Below are 20,013 nucleotides of genomic sequence, written 5' to 3' on the forward strand. Positions count from 1 at the left end.
ATATATATATAGAGAGAGAGAGAGAGAGAGAGAGAGAGAGAGAGAGAGAGAGAGAGAGAGAGAGAGAGAGAGAGAGAGATAGAGAGATAGATAGATAGATAGATAGATAGATAGATTGATAGATAGATAGATAGATACAGTATAATGCCTTGATGCTAGCGATAACGTTTAGTACACAAATAAGTCTGTTGGAGTGTCTGGCAGACCTTGATTTTATATAATAGCTTGAGTCAGGAAGATGCCAGCACACGCACTCGACATATTATCGTGGTTCCGAAGCACAAGAGGGAAAACGTGAGTATGAAATTATATTTGGTTGACTTGGTACAATACAAATGTGTGTGTGTGTGAAATTGATCATTTTATTGCATTCAGTAATTGTGCGTATATATATATATATATATATATATATATATATATATATATATATATATATATATATATATATATATATATATATATATATATATATATATATATCGTGCTTCTACGTTGCACGATCTTGCTGCGTCCCTAATCTATAAAACTTGCCTCCGTGTGTTCAAGTACGCTTGGAGTTTTTATTACTTTTACTCAATTTGTATTATTTACATATAATTTACACTCAGACGATTATATACGACTTCCGACAACGAAAAACTAAGAAAAATCTTTTACCACTCTATAAATAAATTCCATTAAATATCCCGACCACTTCACTTCCGATTACAATCACTACACATATTTAATACTCAATGACAAATCACATCCTACACAAACCTTTTACGCCTCATAATATACACGCGATGTTAAAGTGACCTTTTGCCACAACAAGGCTTCCGTTTATAAAATTCATTTTCCAATACTTCGATCATAACTTTGAATAAGGTTCATTTTTTGAGTAACTACATTTATTTTCTCATACACTGATCGTACGGTTCATTTTCCTATACTTTCTATAAGGTCCACTTTCAAGTAATTATATTTATCTTCCCATGCTTCGATCATACACTTTATTTTCCCTTAACTTTCAATAAGGTTCATTCTCGAGTAACTTTGGTAATCGCATCTTCTAATCAGGAACAAGATAGCGACGTTTCCTATGCTGTGCCGGCTGTCCGTGCTGCCCACGTCATCTCGTGACCTCTGCCTCCCTCGTATTTAATATTCAGTGATAAATCACATCTTATTTCAGTGATAGCCACCTGGGTATCTCTTCCTATAATCTGGTGCTAATCTCCGACTCTGTTTGTCTTGTGATGACTCACCGCATCTTGTTCTCCTCGGATGTCACGTCTCTTTTCTATCTATCAGGGTGATGATAGCTTCTTGGTATCTGCTTTCTTGGTAATCATCTTCTTTCCTCATTTATTCTTCCTACTTCTTATTTCCTTCTTCATTTCTTTCTTTCTTCATTTCTTCATTTTTCTTTAATTCTTTCTTCTTACGTGTTTCATTTCTTCTTGTCTCTTGGGTTACAACATGCCCTCTTCCTTATGATAGCGCGTCCTTGTGCCGCTGATTACTTGGCTGGGTGTTCGTTCCCTCATCTGTGGATGTGATGCAGGGTGTGTGCTTGGAAGGCCCGCTCCATGCTGCCGAACCAGGGAAGCCATAGGTGCGGCCCTCACCCATACCCTCAAACACCAGAGTGACCCCAACCCACTGTCCATAGCCAGTCGTACCAGTCCGGTTCCCTTGAGGCTGATGCTTTTATCAGGAACTGCAGGTTATCTTTACATTGTGTAGAGACAAAGGTATCCTTCCATAACTGCTGGGAAGGCATATATTAGCAGAATTCATTACGTCCGAGTTTAAAAATAGAGCCTTAGTGGAAAAAACAAAATATATTTCGATATCTTGACCAGTACGAAGAGATATAAAAAATCAATCATATTTTCCACAACAGTTATATCATAAGACAGGAAAATCAGTTCTCAGTATTCTCAGTATGACTAGAAGTGCGATGCAGTCATAAAACACTTATATTTATAAAGAAATAATGGAAGGGAGGTCATCCTGTGGAATTCCTGTGGAAATAGGAGGAGGGAGAAGTAGACACCTGCCGAAAGGGTAATTACTCCCAGTGAGGTCTAATGCACTGTTCAGAGGGTGCTGTTAACTTATCATTAAACCCAGCTGTGACCTCACTGAACGTTTCCCTTTGTGTCTCACAACACAAGGAGGCAGTAACAGCCTGCCCTCTAAAGACAACTCTCTTCCTCCACACAAAACTACAAGCACCTGATAACACACACACCATTCACTCAAAAATTTTTTAAATCATCATGGCGACTCCTATACCAGCCTCGAAGACCCCATCTGGGGAGGAGACCATAAATGTCTCCAGGTCGGACTGCCTTTCGTCGACGACCCTAAGTGTCTTGACACCTTGACACACAACTTTTTCTTCATTAACTTCTGCAACATTCGCGGTCTAAGATCTAATTTTCAATCTGTAGAACACCACCTCTCCTCTTCTAAACCTCATCTTCTTTTCCTCACTGAAACTCAGGTGTCTGAAGCAACTAACAGTAGCCCCTTTTCTGTTCCCTCCTACTTTCTCTTTCCTCATTTTCGATCTAAAGCTGAATACTGCGTTTATGTGTGCAATGACTTAACCTGATCTCGTGCCCACGCTCTTGAATCTTTTTCCACCATCTGGCTACGACTACAGAGTCACTCTCAAACTAAATTTATCTGTGCTGTATACCTCTCACTTAACTCCTCTGATTATAAGAAATCCTTTGACTACTTAACTTCCAAAGTGGAGCACATTCTGACCCTCTTCCCTTTTGCAGAGATCTTCATTCTTGGAGACTTCAATGTTCACCACCAGCTTTGGCTTTCCTTTCCCTTCACTGACCATCCTGGTGAACTAGCTTACAACTTTGTTATCCTCCACGACCTAGAGCAATTGGTGCACCACCCTACTCGTATTCCTGACCGTCTTGGAGATACACCCAACATTCTTGATCTTTTCCTGATATCTAATCCCTCTGCTTAAACTGTCACCCTTTCTTCTCCGTTGAGCTCCTCCGATCACAATCTCATATCTGTATCTTGTCCTATCGCTCCAATCCCTCCTCAGGATCCCCCTAAGCGAAGGTGCCTATGGCGTTTTGCCTCTGTTAGGTGGGGGGACCTGAGGAGATATTTTACTGATTTTCCTTGGAATGACTACTGCTTCCGTGTCAGAGACCCGTCTTTGTGTGCTGAGCGCATAACAGAGGTGATAGTGTCTGGCATGGAGGCGTACATTCCTCACTCTTTTTCTCGTCCTAAACCTTCTAAACCTTGGTTTAACACAGCTTGTTCTCGTGCTATACATGATAGAGAGGTGGCCCACAAAAGGTACTTAAGCCTTTCATCACCAGAATCTCATGCACTTTATATTTCTGCCCGGAACCATGCCAAGTCTGTTCCCCAACTAGCCAAAAACTCCTTCATTAACAGAAAGTGTCAAAACCTTTCAAGATCTAACTCCCCTCGTGACTTCTGGCATCTAGCCAAAAATATCTCCAACAACTTTCCTTCTTCTTCTTTCCCTCCTTTATCTCAACCAGATGGCACCACTGCTATCACATCTATTTCTAAAGCTGAACTCTTCGCTCAAACCTTTGCTAAAAACTCACTACCATGGATGATTCTGGGCTTGTTCCTCCCTCTCCTCCACCCTCTATTTCATGCCACCTATTAAAATTCTTCGCAATGATGTTTTCCATGCCTGCAATAATGTTTTCCATGGACCTGATGGGGTCCCTCCTATTGCTCTCCGAAACTGTGCCTCCGTGCTTGCACCTTGCTGAGTCAAACTCTTTCAGCTCTGTCTGTCAACATCTACCTTTCCTTCTTGCTGGAAGTTTGCATACATTCAACCTGTTCCTAAAAAGGGTGACCGTTCTAATCCCTCAAAGTACCGTCCTATTGCTTTAATTTCCTGCCTTTCTAAAGTTTTTGAATCTATCCTCAACAGGAAGATTCTTAAACATCTATCACTTCACAACCTTCTATCTGATCTTCTTTCTCTCACCCCTATTCTGTCCACCTCTCTAACGCAAGAGTTAACCAGTATTCTCAATCATCCATCCCTTTCTCTGGTAAAATCTGGAGCTCCCTGCCTGCTTCTGTATTTCCACCTTCCTATGACTTGAATTCCTTCAAGAGGGAGGTTTCAAGACACTTATTCATCAATTTTTGACTACTGCTTTGACTGGCATTTCAGTGGGCATTTTTTTTAATGGATTTTTGTTGCCTTTTGCCAGTGTCCTTCCTACATAAAAAAAAAAAAAAAAATCAGGTGTAGGCGGGAATCTCTTTTAAAAGTTGTAAGTAGCAGCCCAAGTTTGTATTGCAATCACTCATATCGGCTGTGGATAAACTCATCTATTTTTATTTTCTTAGATGAATAAACATTTCATTCTGCTTTCATATAATTTGTAGAGGGAACAATACTTATTTCAAAACATGTACTTTCATCATGATTTTTAATGACATCATAAGATCAATATGAAATGCTGCAGTGGATTTAATAGCAAACTGGACAACATCAGAATCTCCCATATAAGTAATAACTTCCCATTATTCATAGAGACAAATATTTTCATCCCATTTATATTCTCTCAATCACTTTAAGTATCAAGTTTTGACATTTAGTACAAGATAAACGATTATTAATATTTAAGCATAGAATTTATTAATTGCAAATTTAACGTTAACTTTTCCTTCCTTACTTTATGAAAATAAAACACTAAAGCAATTAGGCATGAATTGATCCGAGTCTGCATCGCGTGCAATGTTTTTTTTTTTCTTTCTTTCATTCTTTTTTATTTTCTTCAATTGAGTTATTTGCATCTCTATCTCTGATAATTTAGAACATATTTTATATTTCCAAAACTGTTATGCTACAATGTGATTCTTAGCTTTTTGTTAAAAAGAAATTACGTAATTACTCTATTTAACTTGACATGAAATTAGTCTATACTTGACAAAGACTATCTATGCCGTGACATTTCTGGCTTTTTATCATGGGTTCATATCATCGTCATATACAAGGCACAAAATTTTCCACTCATCTTATTTTTGGATTCAGGTGTCACGCTCAATCCTTGTATATCACAGAAGTAATTACCCTAAGGCAAAGCTAACAATCTAATAAAGGAACACCATAAGCTGCGTACTTTCATTTAGACCTGAAGTCTTCCTCATGATAAATCATCACATCTTGCTCACAACTAGGTGAATATAACGCTTTGAAATATGTTCATTTTGTCGTCTGAGTAATCCTTCTTCTCATCATGATCATCTTCATTGAATTATCTTCTGTATCGCTATCCATAATATTCTTCAGCAATTTAGTTTCCCTTGTTTCACCTTAAAGCTCTTCTGTAACTCTTTTTTTTTTTTTCTGTGTAGTAGTGTTAGTTCTTTATATTTCTGTATTTAATCTGTAAGCAGTGTTTCATACCTCTTTTTTTTATGTAGGAGGGACACTGGCCAAGGGCTACAAAATTCCAATAAAAAAAAATGCCCACTGAAATGCCAGTCCCATAAAAGGGTCCAAAGCGGTAGTCAAAACTTGACGGATAAGTGTCTTGAAACCTCCCTCTTGAAGGAATTCAAGCCGTAGGAAGGTGGAAATACAGAAACAGGCAGGGAGTTACAGAGTTTACCAGAGAAAGGGATGAATGATTGAAAATACTGCTTAACTCTTGTGTTAGAGAGGTGGACTAGGGGTGAGAGAAAGAGGAAAGTCTTGTGCAGCGAGGCCGCGGGAGGAGGAGAGGCATGCAGTTAGCAAGATCAGAAGAGCAGTTAGCATGAAAATAGCGGTAGAAGACAGTTAGAGATGCAACATTGCGACGATGAGAGAGAGACTGAAGACAGTCAGTTAGAGGAGAGGAGTTGATGAGACGAAAAGCTTTTCATTCCACCCTGTCTAGAAGAGCAGTAAGAGTGGAACCCTCCCAGACATGTGAAGCATACTCCATACATGGACGGATAAGGCCCTTGTACAGAGTTAGCAGATGGGGAGGTGAGAATTAGTGACAAAGACGCCTCAGAACACCTAACTTCATAGAAGCTGTTTTAGCTAGAGATGAGATCTGAAGTTTCCAGTTCAGATTATAAGTAAAGGACAGATCGAGGATGTTCAGTATAGAAGAGGGGGACAGTTGAGTGTCACTGAAGAAGAGGGGATAGTTGTCTGGAAGGTTGTGTCGAATTGATAGATGGAGGAATTGAGTTTTTAAGGCATTGAACAATACCAAGTTTGCTCTGCCCCAATCAGAAATTTTAGAAAGATCAGAAGTCAAGCGTTCTGTGGCTTCCCTGCGTGAAATGTTTACTTCCTGAAGGGTTGCACGTCTATGAAAAGACGTGGAAAAGTGCAGGGTGGTATCATCAGCGTAGGAGTGGATAGGACAAGAAGTTTGGTTTAGAAGATCATTAATGAATAATAAGAAGAGAGTGGATGACAGGACAGAACCCTGAGGAACACCACTGTTAATAGATTTAGGAGAAGAACAGTGACAGTGACAGTCTACCACAGAAGCAATAGAACGGTCAGAAAGAAAACTTGAGATGAAGTTACAGAGAGAAGGATAAAAGCCATAAGCGGGTAGTTTGGAAATCAAAGCTTTGTGCCAGACACTATCAAAAGCTTTTGATATGTCCAAGGCAACAGCAAAAGTTTCACCAAAATCTCTAAAATGGATGACCAAGACTCAGTAAGAAAAGCCAGAAGATCACCAGTAGAGCAGCCTTGATGGAACCCATACTGGCGATCAGATAGAAGGTTATGAAGTGATAGATGTTTAAGAATCTTCCTGTTGAGGATAGATTCAAAAACTTTAGATAGGCAGGAAATTAAAGCAATAGGACGGTACTTTGAGGGATTAGAACGGTCACCCTTTTTAGGAACAGGTTCAATGTCACTGCAAACTTCCAGCAAGAAGGAAAGATAGATGTTGACAGACAGAGCTGAAAGAGTTTGACTAGGCAAGGTATAAGCACGGAGGCATAGTTTCGGACAACAATAGGAGGGACCCCATCAGGTCCATAAGCCTTCCGAGGGTTTAGTCCAGCAAGGGGATGGAAAACATCATTGCGAAGAATTTTTATAGGTGGCATGAAGTAGTCAGAGGGTGGAGGAGAGGGAGAAACAAGCCCAGAATCGTCCAAGGTAGAGTTTTTAGCAAAGGTTAGAGCGAAAAGTTCAGCTTTAGAAATAGATGTGATAGCAGTGGTGCCATCTGGTTGAAATAAAAGAAGGAAAGAAGAAGAAGCAAAGTTATTGGAGATAGTTTGGGCTAGATGCCAGAAGTCACGAGGGGAGTTAGATCTTGAAAGGTTTTGACATTTTCTGTTAATGAAGGAGCTTTTGGCTAGTTGGAGAACAGACTTGGCATGGTTCCGGGCAGAAATATAAAGTGCATGACATTCTGGTGATGAAAGGCTTAGATACCTTTTGTGGGCCACCTCTCTATCAGGTATAGCACGAGAACAAGCTGTGTTAAACCAGGGTTTGGAAGGTTTAGGTCGAGAAAAAAGAGTGAGGAATGTACGCCTCCATGCCAGACACTATCACCTCTGTTATGCGCTCAGCACACAAAGATGGGTCTCTGAATGGGAAGCAGTAGTCATTCCATGGAAAATCAGGAAAATACCTCTTCAGGTCCCCCAATTAGCAGAGGTAAAACGCCAGAGGCACCTTCGCTTAGGGGGATCCCAAGGAGGGATTGGAGCGATAGGACAAGATTGTGACTGGAGGAACCCAACAGAGAAGAAAGGGTGACAGCATAAGCAGAAGGATTAGAGGTCAGGAGAAGGTGAAGAATGTTGGGCGTATCTTCAAGACGGTCAGGAATACGAGTAGGGTGTTGCACCAATTCCTCTAGGTCATGGAGGATAGCAAAGTTGAAGGCTAGTTCACCAGGATGGTCAGTGAAGGGAGAGGAAAGCCAAAGCTAGTGGTAGACATTGAAGTCTCCAAGAATGGAGATCTCTGCAAAAGGGAAGAGGGTCAGAATGTGCTCCACTTTGGATGTTAAGTAGTCAAAGAATTTCTTATAATCAGAGGAGTTAAGTGAGAGGTAAACAGCACAGATAAATTTAGTTTGAGAGTTACTCTGTAGTCGTAGCCAGATGGTGGAAAACTCGGAAGATTCAAGAGCTTCGGCACGAGAGTAGGTTAAGTCATTGCGCACATAAACGCAACATCCAGCTTTGGATAAAAAATGAGGATAGAGAAAGTAGGAGGGAACAGAAAAGGGGCTACTGTCAGTTGCCTCAGACACCTGAGTTTCAGTGAGGAAAAGAAGTTGAGGTTTAGAAGAGGAGAGGTGGTGTTCTAGAGATTGAAAATTAGATCTTAGCCCGAGAATGTTGCAGAAGTTAATGAAGAAAAAGTTCACGGGGGTGTCAAGACACTTAGGGTCGTCGACAGAAAGGCAGTCTGACCTTGGGACATTTATGGTGCCCTCACCTGATGGGGAATCCGAGGCTGGTGTAGGAGTCGCCATGATAATTCTGAAATTTTTAAGTGATGGGTTTGTGTGTTATTAGGTGCTTGTAGTTTTGTGTGGAGGAAGAGAGTTGTCTTTAGAGGGCAAGCTGTGACTGCCTTCTAAAGATATGCTAACATATCTTATCTTCACACTACCCCACTTATCGTTATTTGTTCATCCTTAGCTACCAAGCAATATAACATATATCATACACTCTTTCACTAGTTTAGCTGTCATCTCCTGACGAAATCATTGTATTAAACTTCCTTTTCTCATGCAATGTCATAAAGAACTGTCGATGATACACTTAATTATTTTCACGTGAATCATTATACTTCTTTCACATTATTCACAATATTCGCGTACTGCGTTTATCTGCAACATCTCAGTTCCCCCTACTTCTTGGAATTGGAACCTTAATATTCTTTGACGACACAACTAAACTAATATACGTATTCTAACATTTTCAGCTTTCTGTGTCACATATTATTTGCGACATCCATACTCTGGTACGTCTCTAATATCTTTGCATTTTTCCATTACATAATCACTATATTCTGACTTATTTACTTCCTTACAACTCAAAATCTTACATTTCATATTCACATTGATACTCATTACTTAATATTTTCTCACAAATTTTCCGGAAACACGTTTTTCAGCTTAATAATCATATAATTGTCAACAGTTATATATATTTTTTTTGTGGCTTGCAATCAACTTGTCTTTTGCATTTTCAATAGATTGTTTGTGGCTTTGATGTTTTATCTTTTTTTGTGTGTGTGTGTGGCCTTAATGTTTTCTTTCCTTTTCGGCTTTAATATTTTATTTTCTTTGTGGCTTTGAATTTTCTTTTCTTCGTGGTTATAATATTTTTGTCTCTGCTCTTTCTGGTTACAATACATTTTTTCTTTGGTCTTTGTGGTTACAATACATTTTTTTTCTTTGGTCTTTGTGGTTACAGTACATTTTTTTCTTTGGTCTTTGTGGTTACAGTACATTTTTCTTTGTTCATTATGGTTATATTATATTCTTTCTTTGTTCTTTCTGGTTACAATACATGTAACAATATAATGTAACAATAAAGAACAAAAAAGTGTATTGTAACCACAAGGAACAAAGAAAGAAATTAATGTAACCATAAAAACAAAGAAAGAATGTATTGTAATCAGAAAGAACAAAGAAAAATGTATTGTAACCACAAAAAAACAAAGAAAAAATGTATTGTAACCACAAAGACCAAAGAAAAAATGTATCGTAACCAGAAAGAGCAGAAATAAAAATATTATAACCACGAAGAAAATAAAATATCAAAACCATAAAGGAAATTCAAAGCCACAAAGAAAATAAAATATTAAAGCTGAAAAGGAAAGAAAACATTAGGGCCACAAAAAAAAGATAAAACATCAAAACCACAAACAATCTATTGAAAATGCAAAAGAAAAGTTGATTCCAAGCCACAAAAAAAGATTAAATATATAACTGTGGCTTTGAATTTTCTTGATGGTTTTAATATTTTCTTTTCTTCGTGGTTATAATATTTTATATTATTATAACCACAAGCCACAAAAAATGGTTACATTATTTTTCTTTGTTCTTTGTGGTTACAATACATTTTCTTTGTTCTTTATGGTTATGTTAATTTTTTTCTTTGTTCTTTATGGTTACGTTAATTTTTTTCTTTGTTCTTTGTGGACCCACTTCTAAATAAATACAAATCCTTGCGTATATATACGCTCATGCTTTTCTACATCTGGGTACTTGTCGAAATTAAGAATCTGGGGCGTCCCCCATCCTTCTGAATCGACTAATCCCCAGACAGAATAAAAAAAAAAAAATTCCTTCCCCCTTTGTCCTTTCCTCTCTGAACAAGAATTGACACCTAAATGGAATAACTTGTACACTGCCATGCCCTAGGCCAGCAGGAAGTGTGCAAGTTCGCTAGGTACAAGGTTCATTTATCATAATCTTACACGTCAGTTTCTGGGAACTAAATAATGCAGTTATATTTCACAAGATTCAGCTTTATCTAGTTCAACTTGTGCATACTCACCATTAAGTTTATCACTTCAGTAAGTCACATATGCATTTATAACGTACCTCATATTTCATTAGCATAATTATCCTCTTCAGTATTTTACATTCTCTATCTTCACCTCATAACCTTTCCAATTTTACTTCTATATATCGATTATATATCGATTATTCTTAATAGTAATTTTAATATATCTTCATCGAACTGTCTTACATAATTCTCTACGCATAATAATTTAATTTGTTTCACAATATGATTTGGTCAACTACATATATACATTTTGTTTTTCAACTTTTTTTTTCCTCTCTCCAGTATACATCTCACATCTCCATCATATACTTTTTTTCTTCAACAAATCATTTATATATTTCTTTTTTTATACTCTCACTTCAACATTTCCCAGTCTACTGATTTCACCATATCTTCATGCATTGATCGATATTTCACTATACACATAATAAGCAATATATTCCCTTCATCACCTCATGAATGTATCAATTTATATTTCAGCGTACTCGTAATTACCAGTATATTCATTTTACCCTTTCATCACTATTTCAGTATACCCGCAGTTACCAATATATTACTCTTTTTCCACTATTTTAATATGCTCAGAGCTATTGATATACTCATTTTACTCTGTATTTCAATATACTCACAATTACCAATATACTCATTCCAGTATTTCTTCATGCATCACTCTATATTTCAACATGAAATACTCGCAATTGTCAGTATTTCTTCATGCATCAATATATATATTTCAATATATTCACAATCATCAATATTCTCATTTCACCATTTTTTCGTGCACCAAACCATATTGAATTATAATCATAGTTATCAAGACACTCATATCATCATTGTTTCATGCATCAATCCATATTTTCAATATACTCATTTCACTACATCTTTATACATCAATCTATATTCTCAATATACTCATTTCACTATATCTTTATACATCAATCTATATTCTCAATTTATCTTTTTTTCACTATATACTCATTTCACTGTATTTTCATGCACCAATTTACATTCTCAATATATATATATATATATATATATATATATATATATATATATATATATATATATATATATATATATATATATATATATATATATATATATATATATATATATATATATATATATATATATATATATATATATATATATATATATATATATATATATATATATATATATATATATATATATATATATATATATATATATATATATATATATATATATATATATATATATATATATATATATATATATATATATATATATATATATATATATATATATATATATATATATATATATATATATATATATATATATATATATATATATATATATATATATATATATATATATATATATATATATATATATATATATATATATATATCATCATTGTTTCGTGCATCAATCCATATTTTCAATATACTCATTTCACTACATCTTTATACATCAATCTATATTCTATTATATATATATATATATATATATATATATATATATATATATATATATATATATATATATATATATATATATATATATATATATATATATATATATATATATATATATATATATATATATATATATAATATTCATACATCAATGTATATTTCCATATGCTCACAGTTTCCAATATATTCGTCTCGCTATTTCTTTAAGCATCAATTCATATTTCTCAGTAACCCTTTTTCATCTATACCATGCATCAGTCTATATTTTCAATAGCCTTTTTTCCATATATATCATGCATCAATCTATATTTTCAATAATCCTTTTTTCATATATATCATGTATCACTTGATATTTTCTTTGAATTTCATCTTATTCTATTATTTATGTTCATCCACATATGATAACCTCACTACAATATCATGTATTTTTTTTTTTTGCCCGGGAATGTACTTCACCTTGATGTCAGCTTCAGTCATCAATGCTAATACTACATTTTCCATTTAAATGTAGACAGTACCCACTAGAGAAGTCTCTAGTTTCGTGAAAACAGAGCATTCTATTTATTGAAATTGTTATTAATAGCAAGGAAGGAGAGGGTTTTTTCAGTGGTGCACTAGTTTATTTCAGCATTATGCACTTGCATTATCTCTTATGTAAAACCCTTCTGATTTAAATTTATCAAACAACACGAATTTTGTAGAGCATCTGTAGTGCCGGGACGTAATATTAAGCTAATTTAAGTAATATTAGGTTAATATAAGTAGAATTAAGTTAGTATAAGAATTATTGGTAAAATTTAATCGTTATTACATCATGCATACATCCCCGAGACATACATACAGACAGACAGCTTGTTGGCGCCCGCGGGAAATGGGTGACCGATTTTCTTTCTGAATAAAGGCATTATTTTCATACAAGGTATTAGCTTGTGGCTACAATTTTTCACCTTGTTACTCAGAAGAACAAATACACCAGGTCATGATATGACTAAAGTAATGTAAACGTTTATTATACGGTTGAAACAAATCATTTCAAGAATCTGAAAACTATGGAGGTTAGTAGCGTGGGGACGCCAGCCCGATTTCCCGCTTAGAGAGATCTTGGCTTTCGAGAGGCACAGGGGGGAGGCATTACACTGGTGGCAAGAGCGGTGGGATGTACAGTTGTTGTAATTCACCGAGAGTGTGTGTTATTCACGAATAATGTGAAAATTTTCTTTTGTAGGACAGTCAAATTCCTAAAAATTTTGAGTTCCCAAACACTGAAATTAGAATTTTCCGTGCACCTGGAGCTCAAGCCACTGGCCTTGTATAGTGGTCGTTGACTGGCAGAAGCTGGTCTGACACATCCACAAATGCCCCGGCGATGCCGGGGCATTTGTGGATGCCAGCGGCTTCAGGCGGCTGGAGGGTGGCCCACTCACCACACTAGCTGTTTCTGGCTCCCGGAAGATGGCTCTTCTGTTCTCCGAGAACAGACGGCGGGTGAGGTTGTTTGAGATGGAGGCGGATGAGGATGATGAAGATAATGAGGAAGAGGACACTGCAGCCCAACATGAGTCCATAATGAATGCCTCTGGTGCCTCAGATGACCAGGCTCATGCCCTATAATGTAAAGGAAACAACTGATGGCAGTATACAATATACATTGGTAGTCCCTTATAGTCTAAAACAGAAATCTTTATCACAAGCACATGAAAGGTCTGATCATCTCGGACAAAAGAAAACCATAAAGAAGACTGAAGAATTGTTCAACTGGTGCAATCTAAAGGTTGATGTTTCTAACTATGTAAAACAATGTGTAATTTGTCAGAGATTCAAAGGACAAACAGGATTACAACAACCTTTCCAAGAATTACCTTCAGTAGGAAAACCCCTAGAGAGAGTAGGAATTGACCTGACTGACATGATCGCAGGAAGTCAAGGTTACAGATATATTCTTAGTGTTGTAGATCATTTCAGTAGGTATGTGAAATTTTATCCATTAAAATCCAAACACACACAAGGGGTCATTGAGGCACTAGCACAGTACGTAACAGACTTTGGAGTCCCACACAGCATCGTCCTTGACAACGAAGGCGAGTTCACATCCCAGGCCTTCCAGCAATTTTGTCAGCAACACCTAATCACGCTCTACTGCACACCTTATCATCCCCAAGCGAACGCGATCACTGAAAGACTCCATCGCAACCTCAAGACCATCTTGGTGACACTATGGCAAGGTCATCCTCTTCGGTGGCCCAGGTTAGTGCAAACGTGCCAAGCCTCGATGAACGCTGCTGTTCATACTAGTACCGCTCAGCAACCCTACTTTGCTTCCTTTTCGAGACCAGCCCCAAGAGTGGTGGCTACTAGATTACCCACTGTAACCGGTGAAGAGGTCGATATTGACATCGCTCGCCATGTTATTAAGGAAACACAGGAGAAAATGACCAGAAAATATCGAAGAGTTGCTAATCGGAAACGCAAAGAACAAAAGGTAAACCCGGGTGTATTGTTATGGATAAAACGAGAAGTAAATGAGTCGGGAGTGTGTAAGGAACTGTGTGAAGTGGAACGGTCCATACCAAGTAGTGGAAGTATTGAGAGAAGATGGAAGTTACGTAGTGAAAGACCCATTTACGGGACAAATGTTACAAGAGCGGCTGAGAAAGTGAAACCGTTCGGTGGAAGTGAAGAATATGTGGTGGAACCCCAAGACACAGTGTTTCAAGCCGACTTAGAGAGGGAAGCACTACCTCCATGGGGTTCGTAACCGTCCAAGACGCTATATAGAGGAGTGTTAGAGAGTAGTGAAGGTTGTGGAATGAATAGAAGTTTGTAAAGTGTATAATATCTACCTTAACATTATCACGCCCTGACCTAGATAATAGTAATAAAACAAGGCTCAGAGATAAGGTAAATGAAGGAGGAGAGAGGTTGTTACCATTTTACTTCGCAGACTTTTACTGTAACTAACAGTCAACACGGGACACACTGTAATAGTCTACTTCAGGACGTGGTAAGCTCTCGTAAATTACTTTAGTAATCCCTGACCACAATGAATGGTTGTGTGAATGGGAGTGTGGATGATGTGTGAAAGGAGTTGGGTTACTGGAAGTGCCGAATCTTGCCATAGAGAACAGCGGAAGTCTTAAGACTGAGGCTTCATACTGACGGTGCACCAAGAGGTTGGCTGAGCTGGTTAACTTCCTCAGAGTTAAGGGAATTTGGGGTCATGTCTCCAAGGGACATTGTGGAGTTATGGATATATGAGGCCATTGTCAACTATATTATTGTAACATGAGAAAAGAATGCTGAATGTAATGTTTCCCAGAGCCATTGGTGAAATTCGAAATCTGGCCAGCGGTTTGTTGATAAAGGGTAGGGGATGAATATTACTTGGAAAAGGAAAATGTCCTTAAATGGAGGAAGAGTTGGATTCAGGAGTGGGTGAAAAATTCTATTTGGGAAGGAAAATCTCGTGTAGTCCCGGGACGTAATATTAAGCTAATATAAGCAATATTAGGTTAATATAAGAAGAATTAAGTTATTATAAGAATTATTGGTAAAGTTTAATCGTTATTACATCATGCATACATCCCCGAGACATACAGACAGACAGACATGTTGGCGCGCTAGCGGGAAATGGATGACCGATTTTCTTCATGAATAAAGACATTATTTTCATACAAGGTATTAGCTTGTTGCTACAGTTTTTCACCTTGTTACTCAGAAGAACAAATACACCAGGTCATGATATGACTAAAGTAATGTAAACGTTTATTATACGGATGAAACAAATAATTTGCGAATTACCTTGAAGAAGAATCTGAAAACTACGGATGTTCATAGCGTGGGGACGCCCGCCCGATTTCCCGCTTAGAGAGATCTTAGCTTGCTTACATTACAGGTACGTTGCTCAAAGTTTGAAGTAATTAATATTTATATTTTTAAATATATTTTCTTATCAGTACATCACTCAGAGAGATCTTGGCTTGCCTACACTACAGAGAGATCTTGGCTTGCTTACACTACAGGGAAACCAGTGGAGATAAAAGGAAAAATCTGTCTGTGCGTCCCACGTGTGTGCGTTTGGTTAAGTATACTTAATAGTGTGAGAACGGAGTGTTTAGTTCACGGATTATTAAGGTTGTGCAGTACTTCTCGTTATCATACGGGAACGTAATCACCTGTTCGGTCCTCGGAAAGCTGATTAGGCTGTGTTATACCAGAGGTATAAAAAATGTAGTAAGGAGATTGCTTATTCTTATGTAAGCACCAGTGAATTATATTTCAAGTCACGTGCGTGAATAATACCACCCTCACCAGATGAATAAGACTGTACACTCATGTAATATTCAAAACACTAATGCCCATTATTGTTATTGGTGAATGTGTGAAGTATGTCAAGTGATTAGTTCGACCAGTATTTACACTATTGTAATGAAATCTTCAGCGCTACTAAAAGGATACTTTATGCTACCTGATATGATATGAATGACGTGTGAATTAGTATTAACGCTACCAAGTAAAGGAAAAATAAAGACCATAAATCAGCGAGTATAGATATTTCCGCACCAACTATTTGAGAAATAAATAAAAAAAAATAAAATAAAAAGATAAATAATAAATAACCCCCTGGCTTTCGAGTGGTACACACCGGGGGGAGGGGGGGTATTACACATCATTATAATTCTGCGTTATCTAGGACTCTGACCAATGTCTTAACTTATCAAGATTCCTTTCCATAATCTTCATAATCCTCGCCTAATTTACTGTGATTAATTTAAAGTGTGAGCTACAGAAGCTGCAAAAAGTTGTTTCAATGCCCGACTCAACTATTCTAACATAAAAAAAGTTTCGCTGTTTATTTATTTATTTATTTATTTATTTGTTTGTTTATTTATTTGATTATTCTATCGTGTTTCAATACAGTTTCCTGTTGTTTACTATTTTTTTTTGTGAATATACAGTCATGATTCCATAAGATTAACATCTATTTATCTTTCCATACTTTTTTTTTTTACATATGCTTAAATTTTTTTAACTTAGTTTATCTACAGTTTTGTAATTGATCTAACAACATAAGTAGAAGCTGTAGTAGCTTGAACTATCTCCTCATCAGACTTATATTTCGTAACTCAGAGAGTCCCGTGAGTCAGGGTGTAACCAACAATACTTCTGTTGCATGAGCTAGCACCGTTCCAAAAGTGTTAACTGTCTCGATGACCTCTCACATTACTTTACAGAGATCTCAATATCCTAATTCTTCCCTTTATGTTTCTTACTACATGGCTGAGCGTTTTCTTAATGCTTGAAAAATTTCTTCTGCCTTCACTCCTAACATTTGCTTTTATTTCTAGTCGCCTTATCAACTCAGTCCATTTATGGCTTATTTAGGCCTGGACATCACACATACGTTTCCACGTTTATCCCGGGTTTCAGCATGACTCGTTAAACAATACAATTCACATATTTCTTGCATTGCACTTATCACTAAACATTGTCAATATCGATTTCTAAATATCAAGCAACGGTAATTATCATATAGCATCAATTTCTCCAAATCATGTACTCACATCAGCTGTGAGGACAACTCTTTTCTACCGTTTTTTTTTTTTTTTTCTTTTTCCATGATGATAAAAGCTTGCATCACTTCAGAATTTTTCAACATTATTTCAGTCGCTCACTTCTGTATCAAAGCCCTATATATTGTTATTTTTTTGGTTCGTATGTTTCCTCCATTAAATTTATCGTCTTCCCGCACTTACTTCTCTCTGTAAATTTCTGCTTAATAAATCCTCTACTTTACGTCTCTGAACAACTAAATTTTTTGGTATCAAACAGAATCTGCCATTTGTAGGATTAGATGTTTTATAATGAAATCTTCCCCTTACCATCTTCTATACAACTCTCAAACACTTGTGTTCCCTGCCGTGGCTCAATCTATGAGTAACTATTAATATATCACTACCGTCTAGAAATCAACAATATTCCCATTTTTATACCAATTATGATGACAACACCTATGACATGCTGCACATTTTTATTGTCTTGATGTGTCTGTTTACCTATGTGTTTCTTTTTCCCTCATTTGTTTGTATGCTGCTGGTGAAACAAGTAACTGATGACCATTACAATATGCCATAATTCCCATATCACATAAGCAATATAACTCTCCGAACATATTTGAAGACGCTTTTTAATCAGAGCAAGACGGTTTAAGCAGTCAAGTAAGGTAACCATGAAATGTATGGGAGTGAGAACTTGTATGATGACAACTTTCAAGCAACACAGACACAGAATGAATAACTTTACTGATTTTATTTATTTTTTTTTTCTGTTGTGACCAAAATGTCTCATTAATTCAGTATAGCACCAAATTTAGCAGGCGACTCAACAACAAGTAATTATAACATCCATTGTAACAAATCATTACAACTCTCATGTCACATTTGCCACATTCTATTCTTGCAATATCCTAATTGCGCAATATCAGTCACATAATATCTATCTTTGCAATATCAATATATGTATTATCTTTGCAACGTTATCCTTTGCAACATATATCTCACTGCTGCCACCAGTATCGTGCTTCTACGTTGCACGATCTTGCTGCGTCCCTAATCTATAAAACTGGCCTTTGTGGGTTCAAGGTAACGCTTTAAGTTTTTATAATTTTTACTTAATTTGTATTATTTACACATATTTACACTCAGGCGATCATATACGACTTCCTACAACAAAGAAAACTACGAAAATTGTTTTATCTCTCTTCGAATAAATTTCATAAAATATCTTGTACACTTCACTTCATGATATGCTACACAAACCTTCCCGCTACTATTCAATGAGTGTATCAGTCTTAGCAATATATATATATATATATATATATATATATATATATATATATATATATATATATATATATATATATATATATATATATATATATATATATATATATATATATATATATATATATATATATATATATATATATATATATATATATATATATATATATATATTCATCCCACGTGTACCATGGGAATTTCACACCCACTTCCAACCCTTAGGGATAACGTCTCCATACATGTGTTTGTCTACCTTCCTGGTCATTTCTCCTCCTTCTCTATCTCATGGGAACTTCACACCCACTTCCGGTCCTTAGGGATAACACCTGCGTTCGTCCTCCTCCTCCCTCTCAAAGGAATTTCACACCTACTTCCAGTCCTTAGGGATAACATCTGCGATCCACTTAGCTCAGATAAATACGACCCATATGGTAGCAAGCTCTCAGTTCAGTCCGAGTCAGAATTCTGTCACAGTTCAGTGACAGGCAGTCAGTCATCCAGTCATGAGCAGTCACTCTTGGTCTCTCACTCAGTTCTGCTCAGTCACAGTCAGTCTTGAGAGACGCTGCTCAGTCATCAATCATATGACTTCAAAGAGAGAAAAAAATCAATCGTCACGTTATAATTCCGTTTCGAACCCAATGTATACAACCTACTATTAAATCAAGAAGAACTCTCATTATTGTGTCTTTTACTCACACACATCAACTATATCATCCAACTGCCCTCGACCTCCAAGCTACCAGAATCACTGTCTCACTACCAGCCCTCCGCGCTAGCACACCTGGGCAAGTAACCTCATCAATATCAGAGCAGCAGCGTCAATCAAATCAACCCAATACAGCGGTGGATCAATCCTGTCCCTTCATCAAACAATCTGAAACAGTGGTGGCAAGCGGTGTTGTGCAATTGAAGACACCTGCCGAAACGATAGTTACTCCCAGTGAGGTCTAAAGCACTGTTCAGGGGGTGCTGTAAACTTATCATTAAACCCAGTTGTGACCTCACTGAACGTTTCTCTTTGTGTCTCACAACACAAGGGGGCAGTCATAGCCTGCCTTATAAAGACAACTCTCTTCCTCCACACAAAACTACAAGCACCTAATAACACACATACCCTTCACTCATAAATTTTAAAATCATCATGGCGACTCCTTCAT

The 20,013-nt window shown here is 36.7% G+C and overlaps 1 protein-coding gene across 2 annotated transcripts in view; it reads left to right on the forward strand.

Moving 5' to 3' along the window:
* Positions 1–20,013, forward strand: part of LOC135089525 (cholinesterase 2-like) — a 112,817-nt gene that overhangs the window by 1,963 nt on the left and 90,841 nt on the right. Inside the window, exon 1 of one of the 2 annotated variants that reach the window (XM_063985164.1) lies at positions 252–294. The exons of the other annotated variant lie outside the window; for it this stretch is intronic. The gene's annotated coding sequence lies outside the window, so the exon portion shown is untranslated. Of the gene's footprint in view, positions 1–251; positions 295–20,013 lie in introns of those variants that run through there. 2 annotated transcript variants of the gene reach the window in all.

The sequence above is a fragment of the Scylla paramamosain genome, chromosome 33 (assembly GCF_035594125.1).
Source record: "Scylla paramamosain isolate STU-SP2022 chromosome 33, ASM3559412v1, whole genome shotgun sequence".
Lineage (NCBI taxonomy): Eukaryota > Metazoa > Arthropoda > Malacostraca > Decapoda > Portunidae > Scylla > Scylla paramamosain.